The following is a 6000-nucleotide window of genomic DNA, read 5'->3' on the forward strand; positions in this document are numbered from 1 at the left end:
GCTAAAATGTTACAAAAAGGTTTTTTTTTTTAAATCACAATCATGAAAGTCACGTTTAAAATCGCGATTTTGATATTAAAAACAATTCATCATTCAGCTTTACTCAGTGGCATAACTGGTTAATAATAATGCATATATTGTTACAGCTATCAAATTATAATGAAACATTCCCATCTCTAGACAAAATAAATGGAAAATAATCTTTACACATTAGTAGAGCAATAAAAAAATTTAATGAGTGAGAGAGTGAGTGTGTCGGCAGAGAGAGAGAGAGAGATGATTTACAGTCAAACTCAAAAGTGCAGTCTGAATAGACAGACACAAACACTTCTTATCTTACACATTTTAAATAAGCCTGATCACATGAAACCTCCATTCTGCATGTGGTTCTATTTTCACCTTTACTCTCAGGCTGCTCTTGAGGCACTAATAAGTGTGTATGTGTGTGTGTGTGTGTGTGTATGTGTGTGTGTGTGTGTGTGTGTGTGTGTGTGTGTGTGTGTGTGCGCACATGCTAATGACGTCTCACTCATGTGGCACATCTCTGTCAGTATAGGACATGTCCCTAATACCCACACACACAGTGTGTGACGCACACTCATACGACCCACGAGAATGTAGTTATTAATAGCCAAGGCAAAATGTACTACCCTGCCTTCAAGTGAGACCCAACACACACACACACACACACACACACAGACAGTTTTTGTCCATCTGCCTATTTGCTAGTGCTTTCTCCAAAAAGACGTTGAGGGGTATTCATAGAGAAGTCTCAAGTTTTGTAAAAGTCCAGACCTCATTGTGAAGGAAAATTTGACATTTTCCACTTTATAGGTTCATCTGGTGATATAAAGTTCCGTGTGTTGTAGATATTTACAGAAAAAAAAGAAAATCATGTAATTCGCTCTCCTGCTCAAAATATTCAAAATGAGCTCATTGCTGATATATCTGTAAGAATTACCACTATGAGAAGATCAGCAGTAGGGAGAAAAAAAATTTAATATAAAATGGCGGTTGGCTCATTTGGACGTAAACATGTAGACAGATGGAAGCACAGCCTGAGGAGGTTCTGCTGAGGTTCTAGATAACCAGGAGACAGAGATTTTCTCTTTCTGACTTCAGCAATGTCAGCTATATCCAGGGGCAAAAAGCAAAATGTCCCTATATCCAACATCACTGCCACATAAAACACAAGCCCAGGGACAAAAAACATGTAAACATGTTTTAAAATAAGTGTTTATTAATGCAATTTAGCAGCATGAACCAGTATGCAAATAAAATATAATCAACTAAAAATATTTTAGAAATCTAATTATAGAAACTACTGTTTCTATACACTGCTTATAATAAATTGATTGCTAAGTACTGTACAATTAAGTTACATTTTTTTTCATTTGAATAATGTGTTCTTTTACAACCATGGCCAAAATGATGGAATCATAAATCTCGGCCAAGGAGGTGATGCAGAAAGTTCTATGTAGTTCTGCTCTTATAAAACTGCCCCACATCTATGATGCAGTGGTCCGAGTCAGGACCAGGAGAGAGCAATCCTTACCTCAACATTCAAAGCACGGGTGTTCAGTGAAAATTGTCAAGATGATCATTTCTGCCACAGAGCAGGAAAGGCGTACCACATGTATGACATGGCAGAAATGCTAAATGTTATCTGCACTTCGCTTTTAATAATATTATTTAATTGTGGTTCTTTTTAAGTTTGTTCTAAAACTGCAGAAATATTTTGCTCTATAGAGATACTACATATTTGCAATAATGCCCATTCATATGTCCACCTACCCCTCACCTCGCGTGTGTTATTCTGAGCTAGTATGTGGCTGGCATAATTAAACACTTGTTAAACGCATGGCCTGACACTTTCTGCACACACACAGTCCCAGAGAAAAGGTGGTAAGGACAACACACTTAATTATTCATCTCTCTTGCTCTCTGCTTAGCTCCTTTATAAATCTTGTAGAACTTGTGGTTCAGATTAATTTGCAATAAGTGATGTATTTTTGTTTTCTGCCTTTTGTATGCAAATGTTCACCCTGGAAACAAAACACAGAGACACTCCTAACCTCTAAATAAATTATTTAATCATGCCCTTCGGCACTTCCGGATCATCTAAGAGTCTGTGGTTTGTAAACCTTAATATTCATTCAGGAAATATGGAGCACAACATCATTGTGTGTGTGTCTGTGTGTGTGTGTGTATATACCCAAGTGCATGCATTCTAGCTCCTAAGGTCTACAGCACAGTGGCCAAAACTGAAACGACGGTGTACAAAATACAGTACAACACATAAGCAAACACAGATAAACACACACACCCAAAAGCTCCCTTAAGAATGCAAGTAAAGCCATATGCTGTTAAATGCCTCTCAGTCTGGTTATGAGCTGGAGCAGAATCATTTAGACAACAAATGAATTAAACCCACGTGAAGTGAAACTGGCCTTTTAGGAAAATGCTTTAACAATTGAGACCATTCATTCATTCATTATCTGTAACTGCTTATCCAATTCAGGGTCGCGGTGGGTCCTCAGCGTACCTGGAATTATTGGGAACAAGGCAGGAATACACCCTGGAGGGGGCGCCAGTCCTTCACAGGGCAACACACACACACACTCACACCTACGGACACTTTGGAATCGCCAATCCACCTACCAACGTGTGTTTTTGGACTGTGGGAGGAAACCGGAGCACCCGGAGGAAACCCACGTGGACACAGGGAGAACACACCAACTCCTCACAGACAGTCACCCAGAGCAGGAATCGAACCCACAACCTCCAGGTCCCTGGACCTGGATGACTGCGACACTACCTGCTGCTATTTAACCTCATTGTGAAGGAAAATTTTCCACTTTATAGGTTCATCTGGTGATATAAAGCATAATTCATAATAGAATAAACTTGTGCTTGGTGATGTTTCAACTTGACTACATTTTATTTCCTTAAATTATGTTCATTTATTGATTTACTGGTAATAATACATCCTGAAATATTACATATTACATTATGGTATACTGGATTCCAGCACATGCCTTGTATTTAAATAAATATTGCATCTATACAACAGTAGCGTTTTAAGAGAAGGAAAAAAACCTTCTTAACTTTCAATGAAAGTAAAACAGTTTTATTTTGCTGTTTTCAAATGCTGTATATATCACCATTGGGCCATTTTATAAATTGTGCAAAATAGTTAATTTCACACTGTTCAGCCTTGGAACATGTTCAGGATGATTTCATAACTGCTGAGAGGTAAAAATGCTGGCAAAGCTTCTCTCAGGCTAATGGTAAGTAATTGTTGAGAGAGCCTCCATATACTGGAATAAAGCCTCAGGCCAAAGCTAATGCATTTGACTAGCTTCAAATGATGCAGTGAAAAATCATTCACCTGAAAAATCAATATATACATTCTTCACAGTCATAAAATGCCTCAAGAATGAAACATTACTGGAAGGCACATTTCTGACTTTCCCATGATGACGGGCCTAGAGACCTGCTCCGTGGAAGACATTGTGCAGAACATCTTCTCTACAGACAATATGGCATTAGCTATATCATTTAGTGGCTCCTTAAAGGCAGGGTTCAAAATTGTAATCATTCATTCATTCATTCATTTTCTGTAACTACTTATCCAGTTCAGGGTTGCGGTAGGTCTGGAGCCCACCTGAAATCAAGGCGCAAGGCGCCAATTCACCTTAAACCACACTGAGCTTATGAATGTAAACATGTATAAATGTAAACAAACTACAATCATAGACATCCCTTTGAAATTTACTATCTCAATTTTTTTGCTTATATGTTTCTGCAAAATTTTCCTTCTCCCTCATCACTGTTGTTCCAATTTAGCAAGGACACTTCCAACTGCACACCGACCCACAAAACTGGCAGGGTAAATGTGTGCCATGCTCACAGGTGCCGTATGAAGGATACTATGAATTAAGGTAATCCAAGGAGTTAATGGAAATTTTCACATCTACCTAAATTCTGCGCAAATTATATTTAAAGCTTCACTGACTAATAATGAAAATTAATTAAGCTTCATTACCTAAAATTTTAAAGTCATTAAAAATTTTAAAAATACTAAATGAAAATTCCAGAGAAAGTTATTACAACACTTAATATTTATATCTTAAATTTACTGCTTCAAACAAGTTGAAGCAAGTTGAACAAGTTTTGTATCCAGTATGAAGATTCATATAGGGATCAACAGAAGGTGCAATAGGAATCTTCACATCTGAGATCAGAAGAGCCACTGAAATTGAATCTCTGTGCCATTTCCAACCTGGACAGCCTGAACTTGAATGGTGGCAAAAAAACTTCCACAATCATGATAAATCCCAGCTTAGGATCCACAGGCTAATTGGATGGAGTAAATCTGGCTCTTGCATAACCAACTGCTGTTGCACACCAAATACCAGAAACACACACACACTCATGAATCACAACCCATCACAAGATCTCAAAACACATCCTACACATCAGCGAACAGACTGTGTGTGTGAAGGTTTGTGTATGAGTGTGTATGTGTGTGTGTGTGCATGTCTCTGTTTAAGGAAACAGATGACCCAGATAACTGGTGTCAGTCAGCTTGACTAAATGCATTTATGCCAAGATCAGCAGGACTGGGTTACCATGGCAATGCACTGGAGGGATGCCTTTTATAGTGCAGCCCAATACAGCTCAATAAGGATCCCACTATAGTCAGCCAATGTGGACAGACATCTCAATTCTTAAAATGCTTAAGTAGCTAACAAGCTACTGATTTAATCTATGCAACATATTTCTATTTTCAAAGATAGCAGATAGACATTGCTAGAAAACTTGCAAAAATTAAAAGATTGGAGTTTATTAATGTAGCTGTTCATGCAGATTGCAAAATGTTAAATGGTGTGGTCAAATGCTTCCGTTGCTTGATAGCTCCATTAGCATCATAGACCCGATAGAGTCTAATTTATTTAACACAAATATTTGATTATATTTCCACTGCTTCACTGGAAAAAAGGATCCCTGAATAGGTTTATTGTAGTGTGATTAAAAGTCTGCTTCATAAGTTCACCCTGGACCACCTAGCAGGCTAGCCGAGAATAGGCATTTCTGCTTACTGACTGATCAACTGAGAAACTTTGCTGAAAATTACATGCAAAAGGACCCACTCTTGCTAAAAACTGCAGAGACAAGAGGTAAGCTCAAGTTGGCTAAAGTAATGTAATTTCATGTGGGTTTGTGTGTTTACTTGAAATGTTATTTTAAAGGGAAGTAGTGTGAATATATGCAGTGGTATGAATGTGTTTGTCAAATATAGCTGGTGCAAAAGCCCAATCTCACAACATTATTCAAGATCCAATAAAAAATTAAATAAAAAAAAAAAAAAAAAAAAAACTTAAATACCCTGTGTTTAGTTTGCAGCCTGGTTAAACTCTGAACTAACATATCTACATTTGCTTCAAGCTAACATTAACACCCTGGCTCTCTAATTCAGCCCTTCCAATTGGCATGTAAATTGTAATGTAAATGATCCTGCAGTTAGGGTATTGAAGCACCTGTCCAAAAGCATTAAAATATTCTGTATTAACCAAACAAAATACTTTATTTATTTTTACTAATAAACTGACATTTTAATAACATCTCTTGTCCACTGAATTAGGAACATCAAGCTAGATGTCTCATTTAACGCTAATATCATTCAGCCTTTCATGCTTTAACTAGAGCAATGTTACAAAATAGAACCTTGTTATTCAGTAAGTCTGTGTGCACTGCATACATATGACAGTATGACATTATTTTTATATAATAAACAGAACATTCCCATATGGTTATATGTCATATTGAAGCTTATATTTAAATAAGCTGTTAAATTCAATAAATAAATTAATAACATTTCATTTAATTAATAAATTAAATGCTTCATTTCTTTCAATCAGGTTGGGCTCCTTGGTCTTTCAAATTACAATCTACAGTTAAGTTTTAAATAAACTGAAAAAAGGACACACTGACGCT

The sequence above is a fragment of the Hoplias malabaricus genome, chromosome Y (genome assembly GCF_029633855.1).
Source record: "Hoplias malabaricus isolate fHopMal1 chromosome Y, fHopMal1.hap1, whole genome shotgun sequence".
Classification (NCBI taxonomy): Eukaryota; Metazoa; Chordata; class Actinopteri; order Characiformes; family Erythrinidae; genus Hoplias; species Hoplias malabaricus.